This window comes from Amblyomma mixtum, chromosome 3 (assembly GCF_055824585.1).
Source record: "Amblyomma mixtum isolate Tamu chromosome 3, ASM5582458v1, whole genome shotgun sequence".
Lineage (NCBI taxonomy): Eukaryota > Metazoa > Arthropoda > Arachnida > Ixodida > Ixodidae > Amblyomma > Amblyomma mixtum.
Genome location: NC_143014.1, coordinates 271463127 through 271475941, shown reverse-complemented (window position 1 = coordinate 271475941; position 12815 = coordinate 271463127). Strand labels below are relative to the sequence as shown.

Below are 12815 nucleotides of genomic sequence, written 5' to 3'. Positions count from 1 at the left end.
CTGGAAAACTCATTGGCAGCAGCGTGTAGGTGCGGAAGGGTGCTACTTTGAAAAATTCTAACCGTTTGTACTATTCTCATGAATAAATTTTATTAAAAAAAATGAGTCCTACTACTTTCAGAAAAGACCCTGTAAGACAAGTGCTCGAACAGTTGGCATTCTCCATTCCGTTTTGTCTCCCTAGTTACTCACCAGCTTGTGGAGCAGATTCCTTGTAAACTATTTTATTTATTTGAGCCCTGTTAGTTTTACTGTACTTCTAGGACCGTACTGCAGATCAAGACTTGTGTTTGTTTTTCAAATTCATGAAATTTAAATTCCTTGTATGAAATCTGTCTACTGTGAGCATGTGAGCAGCCACTGTGTCATAAAAATAATGGTGAAAATTTGTATTTTACAAAAAGAACATTTATATTTTATTTCAGAGATGACACAGAGTACGACGACACAGGGAATGACACGGATGAAGAGGAGTACACTGCTGTCACGAACCCCGGCAACCACTTAGTTTTTGACCTACCAGCAAGTGATTTGAAAGAGGAGGTATCACGCCTGACCAGAGCGCCTAATACACTTCAGGTTGAGCCAGTAGCCGCCCAGAGTATAGACCCTTTAGAGCGTGCAGTTCCTCCATTTGAGCCCAGTGGCGCCACATGTGCTCTCAGAATAAAGCCCCTTGATAGTATGAAAGTTCCGTCAACCATTGAACTTTTCCATTGCCGCGTGACCTCCTTGCCTCCTCCTTGTTCTTTGTGTGCCCCTTCCCTGAGGGCCGGCTCTCCGCCCAATTTCCTGCGCAACAATTGGTCTCCCTGCCGTTACCCTTGGAAACGCGCGGGTCTGGCGTTTTCCTTGTGCTTTTCTTTTTCCTTCGCACCATTTTTCTCCTAGGCTCGCCGAGCGAATATTACGCACTGTGCTTTTATTGCAACGTGCAAGCGCTATGCCATGCTGTTGCATGTACAACTGCAGTAAGCGGCCTGAAGATGGTTATGCAGTATTCATGATACCTCAAGGCAAGCGTGACAGCTTGCGCAGGCCTGTACAAACAGGCATCATTTTAGCCACAAGAACATCTCTGGAAGTGCAAGATGTTCTTCTCAGCAAGTAAAACTTTCAGTACGTCTTCCTAAGCAGATTAAGCCAAGATGGTCTCGAAAATTTGTTTTCCACCCTGCGTGCAAAAAATCCTGTCCTGCGACTGTATGAATTTAAATGCAGCCTGAGGAATGCAACACTAGCGCAATTCCTCAAGCCCAGCAAGCATGGTAGCTATCCTGAAGTGGAAGGCTCTTTGCTGATAAATTTACGGGACACAAGTGCGCCAAAAATCACGACAAGCAACATTCAAGCCCCAGAAGACCTTGTAGATTTAAGTCCTGAAGTAGAGGAATCGATTGCATACCTCGCGGGTTACGCTGTCTCCAGGTTGACAAAGCGAATACAATTGTGACAGATTGTGACAATTCACTGGTTGACAATAGCACGCCTACCAAGTTGGCAGAATTCAAAAATTTTCCTCAGCACCAGCCTCTGACTACTCCATCTCAAGGCGTGATTGAGGTCATCAAAGTTGCTGAAAACTTCTTCCACAACAATAAAGGAGCCCCGATACATAACTCTGTAAATGTGGCCGAGGTGCAGCAAAGCGTTACTCGAAACATTTCCGTGCAAACATGCTTTCCTTCTTATCACAACGTGATTCCTAATACTGTTCAGGTATTCTGCAATCTGTGAATGGAGATTCCTGTCAAAACCGAAGCGTGAAAAAAATTTTCTGCTGCTGAAAGTGCGAAATGCGCCAGCAAGAGTATTGGCATGCGTGCCGCAGTGTCCTCCATCAAGTGAGGTGGCAGTAAGCTGTTGCAAAAGACATAAAGGGGGTGCAACTGCCTCTGTAAAGTTGTGTACATAACTTGAGCCTTAAGAGAGGACGTAAAAGTCAAACACCACAGTCGCTACCCACTGATATTGGTTAAGGCAGCCTTTTGTGTGGTATATGAAGCCAAGCTTACCAATATTCAATGCAAACATATTGCTATTTTCTAAGTATCGCTTGCGCATTTTATCCACTACAGTCAATACAGCTAAAAAAAAAAACCAGAAAGAGATCCTTCGGCAAATGACATCAACCAATTATCATGACGGAGTGGTTAATCCATTTCACACAGAAACCTACCAGCCATATACGATGTCACGTTAGGGGATTAACCACGACGTCATAAATGGTTGACGCCGTTGGTTGGAAGGCATCCTTCAAGGGTTGTTTGCTGCTTCATTTGTAGGTTATTTTGCATGCAATGCCAGAGCGGAACAAATCTTCAAAGCATCTGTGCATTGCATCTTCTCTGCAAATAGCGACTGGGCTCAAAACGTGCTAGTTCTTGCACTTGCATCGTCTTTATAAAAACAAATCTGCAATTTTTAAAAGACAAGCTTTTAGCGTAAGATCCCATTGTCCATCGACTTTCAGTTGCATGAAACTGCTATATACATGTATAAAGTGACGTTGATTTGGGCTAAGACATACACCACTGTTGTATTTCCTTGAGCATGTTTTTTCTCAACTGTCATCAATATTGCATAGCAGATTTCTGCACTAGCGTAGATGCTGAATATTATGTGATGCTCCCGTCTGTTACATGTATCTTGTCAATCAACGTTCTTGTGTGTGCGCAAAAATAAACCATCCTGCTGACCATGCTCTCATTTTCTTTAATTATATATGTTTTTGTGATGCCTAATCAAAACACCAGCCTTATATCCCCTACTACATACTGGAACAAAATTTCGGTGTCAAGTATAATATTACATTATCGAGAGGTGTTTATCTTGCCTAGAGATATAGAATGCATTCTCTCATAGGTACACTGGGTATATACTTAAGCTTCCTTGACACCAGTGCCTAATAATGTTCGATGAATTGCGGTCGATGAATGGTTGTCCGCACTCCTTGATCGCATTGAAAGTGCGCAACTGTTTTATTCAGTGAACAGACTAGAGTGCAAAAGCCACTTTCACACTAATGAGAGAAACTTATGGACAAAAGATGCACTCATGACTAATTTATTGTAAGCGGGTGCACGCTAAATAAGACCTACTACACGCAAGTATGCACAAGCTTAGAAAACATTTCGAATCAGTTCGTGTTAAGCCTAGTTAGAGTGTCAGCTCTGTTGCTGTGAGACTAGCTAGCATAATGCGTTTACACTTGCCCTTAGTTTTCCATCTATAGTGCAAAGTTTGGATTTAACAGCAGTTAAATAATTAGCACTAATTGATTCGGGTCGATAACTAGCACAGCTCATCTGCACTCATCCTATGCTTTCAAAAGGTGTATGACTCGATGCTAAAATGAAAAGGGTGGTTTTGATTGCATATAGTTCATTAACGCTAATTAATAGGGATTGCTAACTAATTCAGAGCATTTTCACTCATCCCAAGCTTTTCAACGGTATATGACTTGATCGTCTAGCTCAAAGTTTGGTTTTATACAAAATTAACTAATTAACACAGTTTAATGTGGATCGATAACTAGCAAAGTGCCATTACACTTGGTGTAAGCTTTCCAACGGTATATGACTCGATGCTACAGTGCAAATTTTTGGTTTTAATTGCAATTTACTAAATATCAATTAATTTCGCCCAGTAAGTAGTCAAAATAAGTGTATAATTAATCAATGACCCAAACTCACGGTTGATCACATGACATATACTATGCTTAGACAGATAGCTTGACACTAGCGAAACAGACTAAGTCCAGCTTTGACCTTCTATGATCTTGAAGGTTTTCCAAAGTTTTACCACAGTGACAGAGTTCACGCTCTAAAAAAACAAACACAGACAAAGACAGAGGCAGTACTAGATCAGGTGAACAAAGTAAAACACCTTATCATGTGACTTAAAAAGTGTCTGCAGTACAGAACTTGCCTGAAAGCTTTGTTTACATCAGTATTACCCATTCAAACAGTTCCAAGAAGAAACCAGTCTCTTCATGAACGTTACTTCGGCATTATCAATGCTTTCTTCGCAATTTTTCAAATATTTTGTGCACTCCTGGAGCGCAGACCTGGCTCAAAAACACACGCTTCACTCACTGCTGCGGCCAGCCGGCGGGCGCCAAGGAGAAAAAGCGTGTTGTGCACAGAGCTTGCAGCCGCTGCGAGAGGAGAATCGAGGAGGAAAGTTCAGCGAGGAGGAGAGTGTCACTACTTTCAAATTATCAAGGGGCTTTAGCTCAGAACATGGCGCCATTATGAGCCTCATAAATCGCCAGCATGTACGTAGTGGCGCAGCAGTGTAATTACCCCGGGTGGCTGCCAAATGTGCTTTTTCTACCAATATGTGGAAAGGCAGAGAAAATACGTGCTGAATTGTGGATCACAGGAATTGTGACAGAGTTAAAGATGTGCGATGAGATTATTTGTGAGCTTCACGGAACCGAACTGCTCAAGAACTGCCCCTGTTCACACCCATTCACCATGCACCCTTTCCGAACAAGCGAACGGAACAAACACATCAACCAGCGCTGGACAGCCATTCAAGAAAGAAAGGTTTCTATCTAAGAAAGTCTGCGAGGGTAAGTACACAACATATCCGCATGAACAAGCTGTTCCACCGCCGAAACCGAGACGGCATCCTTTCAGTTCCTGTCAGTTGCGTTTGTGCATGTAGTGAGACCCTATTGCTCGTCAGGAACAAAAAAGAAGGACGACTTACACTAATATGTACCGTTAGTATAGATTGGACAGTTCACAGCCATGCGAGCGGACAATGCATGCTGTCGGTCTGTAGTACATGTCTTGGTGTTACTGCTGAACTTTGCCCCGAAAAGCGTGGTATTCATGGACCATGTCCGGTATAAAGCAGTAGCATTGTGGGTGCTGTGCTGGGTGATGGTTTCTTTCTCGCAGCCCATGAGCAAGTCACTAAAACTGACCTCGCAGGTCAGCGCTCACAGTGAAGCTGGTTACTTATTACCAATGAGGCCTCGACCACATGGTTGCATGTGCACGTAATTACAATCTGGAAATCCTTCAAAACGACTGCATGCCAGCTCAAGAAGGCTGCTTAATGCACGGTACTGTTGCCATGGTAATTACCATTTTTGTATATATTTACTTCTGTCACCTTTTTTGTTGAACAAAGCAGTAGAAAATATTTTTGGCTTCCAAAGCATCATTAACAGGTTGCAAACAAATGTGTGCGATGTGCATGTGAATGTTTTAGAGCGGTGTCTGCAGACATGTACACAAAACGAAAACGACCTAGCTGCGCTGCCACAGCAGCATAAAACCTTGCTGCTTTAGACAATAACAGTAAAAAAACATTCAACACAGCCTTCAATGGACGAAAAAGCAAGCATTCAAGCATTGTGTTTGGTTTAATGACGCATAAGCATCTAAGGTTATCATGCGTCAAACTCAAGGTGTAGAAAATTGTTTTGTGCAGAATTTTAATAAAAGGTGTAAAACAATGGTGGTGTAAAGGGCCTAAAAAATTATTTCATAATCTTTAATAATGATCAAGGACAAGAATTTTAGAAATGCTTGTTCGTAGAAGCTTTAAGATCGGGTGACCTCAGCAACCACCCTTGGGTGGGCAACGCTCTAGAGGTTTCCATGAACTCAGATAATGGCCTCTGCCATCTTCTTAGGATTGAGAAAGTGGCTGAGGTTTCACTGTGTGTAGCGAAGCATAGTGCCAACTTTTAGAGTTTATGAAGCATGTTTGCTTCCCATAAAAAGCTGAAAACATGTGGTATACTGACCAGAGTGTCTTCACCTAAAATCAAGGCTGGATGAAAAGGAACATGTTCTTTGTAAAATGGGATAAATTATTTTTTTCTCAGTGATTCAAGCTTTGTGCATAAAAATAAAATGTGGTTTACTGTAATCTCACCTCTGCATTATTTGCAAAAAGGCTCGCCTTCTTTTGTCAGTATCAAGTTATATGCGAGATGTCTGTGTCCTATACGCAGACTGCAGATCATCACTTCCTCGAAAGGTTTCTGGTGGGTGCAAGACTTCCATTCACCTAAGGGCTTTACAAAGTGAAGTTTGTTATTTGCTTCATTGTTCTAAGCCAACTGCTAATTTTTTATTATTTAACGATGTACTAGCTTCATGCAATCTTTAAAGGGTATATGAACTCTATTTGCTTGCCACGAGCTTGAGCAGCACAGACATTTGCTCTCTCGTTGCCTTTAGTCCTGACATGCCTCGGCACCCAGCACAGTTTTGTTTTGTCCTTGAGCTGTGGCTATTTTTATGCTGTGTATGACGTTGTCATGAAGCGGACAGATTGCATTCTTAAAGTGGAGAGCTCTAAGTACACTTAGAGAGTCTGCATAAATAATTTAAAGTGGAGAGCTGCAAGTACAATTAGAGAGGGTGCATAAATATTAATGTTTGTGAGGTTATTTTTTAATACCTTTTCTACAGTTACATAGACGGCATAACATTTGGCAGTGAAAATCGATGCACACTGTGGAAGTCTTACTATTTCTTTCCCATTCCCTTGTACCACTGCACTTCCAACATAAACATAAGTTCTTCAGCCATCCATATAAAAGTCCAGGCACCCACTGTATTTTTCTTCGAACGCAAGAAATTCTTGTATAATCTGTTGTTCTGGAGTTTGCTTCTTACAGAAATGAATTAGTGCAAAATCGCGGATTGCTGACAAATTGTACCATGGAGGAAGTGGATCTCGTCTTTGAGCAATGCTGGGTAGTATGTCTAATATGGCGAGGTTTTCGCATATCTCTTCAAAACGTATGAGCAGTGGCCTGGTAGCTTGCAGGTTGTTGTTGAAGAGTGTAGCATTCAAGTGGTCCCTTCGCTGGTTTGAAGAGGCGGAGAGCTGAGTGTCTCTCTGCGACATGCAGCCCGATCATGCCTCAAATGATCAAATTACAGTTCTAAAATGTTCTTTGGTGCTTTGGCCAAACGATAGTGTCGTCTTCCTACTCTTTTACAACCATATAAGTTGAAACACTGGCTGTCGGAGCCAAACCCCCAGATGCAGCACCCATCGGGACAAGGCAGGAGCCAAGCAGTCGGAGGGTGTGTTAAGACAGTGTGACCATGTGATCAAAGGTGGCAGCCCCATGACATGGCGCTGCAAATAGTTTATAGGCAACCAATTTTAAATTGATAAGCAATGTGGTTGGCATGTTATTTTGCTGCTTGCCTAAGAGATTTTTGTTCGCTTTGGCCCGAGCTGCATAGATGGCTCTGTCTGCCATTGCATCAGCCATTGCCACTGTGACACTGCGAAGGACAAAAACTAGGTCACTAGCACGTGCGACCCCGCATATGTTGTAGCTCGCTCTTTGCTGTTTACATCAACAATGTGAATATTTTCCCAAGCGCACACACCACGCCGTCTGGAAGACATTTCTCCGCACACTATTTGCACGAGTTGTCACATTCAGTGCCACAGACTTTGCTGTTGGTGTGGTATGATTTTCGTGCTCTTGAAGGTCATTCACTCATTTTTGTTCATTTCTTTGGTCATGCCCTTTCTCCTTAAAAAAAAGATGCCGCATTTCTCGTGAGTAAGCGCTTCCAAAAACGTGCCCCGTGCACACCCAAAGCATTTTTTCTGAAATTAGCTTCGGCTATAGACACACAAGCCCACAACAACTTGCGTTTTGCGTCCTGAAATAATAACAATAATAATACAAAAAACATTCACCCTACTTGTCACTGTGGCCACTGCCGTGCCATGATACTTAGCCAGACTCTGTGAGCTGCCAAGAGATGTCCAAGGCAGATGACAAGACATTTGAGAGTGTGCAGTAAATTACAAACAGTGGCATGTTTGTGCAAAAATGCCTGCATAAATACAAGTTCATCTGCATATCTTCACCCCATCTTTCTGCCCTGTGTTGTGTCTTTTTTAGTGCCTGTAAACAAAGATGAGCATATAAACTCTAGGCCCTTGCGATAATGTCATGCTCAACTCCAGGCTATAAGTTTCAATATTTGTTTCTCTTGCAATAAACTCCACATTGTGTTTTGTGCAAGCTGTAAACAAACTGCTTTTAAAAACAGCAATCTGTTCTAGCATTTTCTGTAGCAGAAATGAGGACATAAGTTGTACAGCAATGTATGTGGGTGATACGTACCTAGTCACACAATGATCGCACTTTTTTTTTCAAAAAATTGGCACAAATTTAGGGGTGCAATCATTACCCGGGGTAAATTTTCTACAAAAAATTTCTGAGCCCCGAAAACGCAAACAAGTTGCAGGTCAAACTACCCTTGTCACACGGGCCCACTACCCTCGGTTACGTAGCTAAACGCAGTTATTGCGAACCAAGCTTGGCTACCTCGGTTTAAGTCGTTAACCGAGAAGGCATTGTGCGAAAAGCGGACTAGCTGTCCTACTTCAAGAACGTACTTTCTGCGTATTAAATCATGTTCCAAGAGCAACGCATCAAAATAGGCAGTGTGTATAGTGCTGCGCGATGGTGCTTTTATGCAGCCTTTTATACCGACCGAAGGCACAGCAACAGCGTACAACAGCAACATCCCGCAGCGCTCAAGCTAGAGTCTCTGCCGCAGCGCTAAATTAGATGACACGTTCGCAACAGTCGTAGCACCGGATTCCGTGTGTTTACCGCAATGGTACTGCCCGCAAGCGCAACGGACGATGGCACTCTGGTGTGCGACTCCCTAGTCGTCGCTAGGCCTAACTTGTTTTGTATCGAAACCACGGCGCTTTTGAATTGACCAATGCTATACTAAATGGTAAACTTATGGCACTGCCTTACTGACAACTTAATTGTTTCATATTAAAAGCAATATATACGATCAACTTCAGCGACGCCTTCACAGCAGAGCTGGCGTGCAAACCGATCAGGTCAGTTGTGCTAAAACAGCGGCAGATGCTACGAACTTAAAACTAGCTTCTATCAGTTATTACTCCTACCAGCAACTCGGTACAAGTCAGCGACCCTCAAGGAGGTTTTATTTTTGACATTCCCGTATTCCAGGGCTTATTATTTATGAGAACAAGAAAGTTGAGCACGGTTTTCTGACGCTGGTGCCAGGGATCTGCCGCAAAGATGTTTCCTTGGCGCAGGCGGTTAGCGGGCGGCGTGGCGATGTATTTGGCTGTGAAGGCAGGGCTGCAACCAGACAGCATCGCTGGATGCCACTCTCGACACTGCGCCAACTGCGCTGCAAGATATTTGCAAATGTCGCTTTGCTCCGGATCACCACGTCGCTTCGTTCGTTGCACCGCAACCCATAACGGTGGCGGGTTCTGTGACAACGGCGAACCATGATTCGAGATAACCACAGTTAAGATTGGTATCCGCGTATAAGCATAAGTGCATTTAGACTGCCTGTGTGACTGCAGGTCAGCCAACAGGTGGCTGCCGCTGCAATGCTGACACAGCAAGATGATAATCTGCACGTGCAACCTGTTAGGTAGATGGCAAGTACGATCATCGTCGGCGAGACTTGGCACATGACAAATTGCAGCGGCAAGTTCGGGGTGCAATCATTGCGCGAAGAATAACGACATTTGAATTTTGCCAACAAAATTCGGGGGTGCGATCATTACGCGAGTGCAATCATTATGTGAATAAATACGGTATGTGCAACTGGCCACGTCGCCCACACACATAGCTACTGAAAATTTTTAGTCTTTTTTTTGACAAATTTCTTCAGAGAATCCTAAACATAACAAACATTTCACAATTTTTCGATGGTAAAAGCAGCCGTGTTGGTGCACATTATAATCAGTTTCCATCAAACTACTGTCACTTAAATTCAGGGTTTGCCAAAAATTTCAGTCATTCATGGCCCGAAAACAGCTCGCAAGACTAACCAATCACAGAAAGATTTGGGGATTTGCAAAGGAGGTTTTTTTAGAGCATGGTTTCAGCGAAGTAGCTGCCGTGCTCGCTTCATCCGAGCTATAGCTTGGTGAAATAGTCAAGTGAAAGCTTGGCAGTCATAATGAAGCAAGGAAGGTCATTTTGGCTACCTATTATTAACTATTATGGTTGTGGGAGGCTAAAGTCACTACTTGCATATTTTTTCAACACTCACAGCATCTCTGAGGAATACAATATATTACCAGAAGATTTTTCATCAGTACTGTTGTCATACTTCATGCTGCTTAGTCTTAAAAACTGGGAGCTAGTATAATTACACTTCCCCGATGCCGTGAGATGACCGAACGACAAGATGATGCTTTAAGGGCACGCCAGTGATAGGCGATGGTGTCGCAGGCACAGTGTAAGAATATTTTAGGTGTTGACACATACTGCCTGCCGCGGTGGAAAGCGCACACAGATCATGTTCACCCTCTAGTACATGCGGAAGAAATGGGCTTGAGCAGGACATATAATGCGAAGACAAGATAACCGCTGGTCCTTAAGGGTAATGGAGTGGACTCCAAAAGAAGGCAAGCATAGCGAGGGGTGGCAGAAAGTTAGGAGGGCAGATGAGATTAAGAAGTTTGCTGGGATATCGTGGCCGCAACTGGCAAAGGACAGGGTAAATTGGAGAGACATGGGAGAGGCCTTTGCCCTGCAGTGGGCGTAGTCAGGCTGATCACGATGATGATGATGATGACATGCGCCGACCACAGCGGCGCGGGGGCACTGAAGAGTAGTGGCCATTGGAAGGGTTGCCGTTGGTGGCTACTTTGTGCCAAACTAGCTACTTCTGAAACCTGTCTGGTGATGAAAATTTCAGGTTGGCAACCTGGCTACTTTGAACTTTTATTTTGGTGCATTTATTAGCCATTTTTTAACTCACAGCATCCTCGCCGGCAAGGTCAGTTCACATCGAGGCACCCCTACGCACAGCTAGGCTAGCTATGTAGCTTACATGTGAGCGCAGCGCGATGCTAAAGAAGGTGACATCTCCAGGGAAAAGATTTCACTAGGCCCAGGAGCCGTGATAGAGCGATGCTTCCAGTTCTTGAGGCAAATTGCGATACAACTCCTGCAGTGGCTTCCTAATGCCCTGCACTTAGGAGGCTGCATGCCATCAATCCTGATGACAAAGAAAGCATGAAGAGCCGTCAAGGCATACTTAAGCTGCATTTTTTATAGATGTTCCTCCATCGAGCTGTAGTCGGAAATGTGGCAAATGCAAACAATACGCGTGAAATTGATTACACATCATGTTTGAGTGCCTGGCATGCAGTGGTCGGATTGTTCAAAGACACAGCGAATGGCCTTTCTGCACCTGGTGCAATAAGGCACAAAGTTTTGTCCCTTTTGAAATCCCAACTCTGACGTTGAGCACGTGTTCTCCTGTGATAGCTTCATAAAAAAAGGTGCGCAACAAAATGAAGATTCACTGCCTTATGGTGATGACACGAATCAAGTTCGATCTACGGCTTCAGGTCTAAAACAGCTTCAATGTCTTACTGGGTGGGTTGTTGGCTAGAACGTGACAAAATTACTCTCGCAAGATCACACTATCTACATGCACAGAGCACTTAATAATTCACCTATCTGCAACATACCAGTGCCTTGGGGGCCAAGAAAAAATGATAAAATTTTGTGCCCTTTATTCTGTTTCTTGTGTTGATTTAAAATGCTAACAGTTATTTTTCATCGATAACAGTCATATTCCTAATATCGCTTCTATTCTATTTCGCAACAAATTTGATGCTAAGATTGAATAACATGGCTACTTTTGGCTACTTTCAGCTTAAGTTTTGGCTCCTTTTAAAATGTTCCCAACGGCAACCCTGGCCATTCACTTGTGGAGCAGCGAACGTGGCCGAGCAGTTTGCACAGCTTGCCGGTAACATAACAAATATACAGCTGCATATTTGCAGATGCATAATATTGCTACGACGAAGAGGAAGTGGAAGTCGAAGTGGCCTCCCACGTGAAAGGGTCGCACGAAGAAGAAGAGGTTGTTGGTGCTTCCTGCTAGTGTTGGTACTTCCTGATGCTCGCCGCTAGGAACTATTCACCTACCGCTTGTAAATAAATGTAAATAGTATTTCCCCGTAACATCTTGGTGGAGGTGCGGCAAGACGGAACTACGCAGCGGGCGCTACCTTCCACCCCCGAAGTACCTTTCACGCCGCCGCTACCTTCCACGGCTTACAATGACGGAAGCCGCTCCTCCAGATTCGGCAGCATCAGTGTCCTCAGTGATCCTCACTCACCCTCGGGATCCTGGACCCTTCTCTGGGGACGACGACGCTGACGTTGAGACCTGGCTTCGCAAGCATGAACGGTGCAGCGCTAACAACCGGTGGGACCAAACTTTCATGCTTGCGAACGTGGTTTTTTACCTTAAGGGCACGGCGCTGAAGTGGTACGACAGTAACGAAGAGACATTAAGCAGTTGGGATGACTGTAAGCAGAAACTTATTGACCTTTTCGGCAAACCACTCGGCCGGCAGCTTGCCGCTACAAGAGATCTTGCCAGTCGCGCCCAGTCATCCACGGAGTCCTACGTGTCCTATATTCAGGACGTGTTGGCTTTGTGCTACACGGTCGATAAGGAGATGAGCGAGGCTGACAAAGTCGGACATGTGCTGAAAGGCATTGCAGACGATGCCTTCAATCTGCTCGTTTATAAGAACTGCGACAAGATTGCAGACATCGTAAAAGAATGCCGCCGCTTCGAGGACGCCAAAAGCCGACGGATCACCCAGCATATCGCACGCCTGCCCAACACGGCTGCGTCTTCGTCCTGCCAAGATCTTTGTCCACGGAACCAGCCGACCTCACCAGAGAACGTGACCCGTATCATACGCCGTGAGCTTGAAGCCATTGCTCCGGCCTCCTTAGCAACACCTGCAGCCAACCAGCCCCT

General features: G+C 44.2%; 1 protein-coding gene across 1 annotated transcript in view; it reads right to left on the bottom strand.

Annotated features, from left to right (window-relative positions):
• Positions 1-12815, bottom strand: part of LOC149354755 (uncharacterized) — a 67230-nt gene that overhangs the window by 48082 nt on the left and 6333 nt on the right. Inside the window, exon 3 of the mRNA XM_089583506.1 lies at positions 4098-4159. The gene's annotated coding sequence lies outside the window, so the exon portion shown is untranslated. The remainder of the gene's footprint in view (positions 1-4097; positions 4160-12815) is intronic.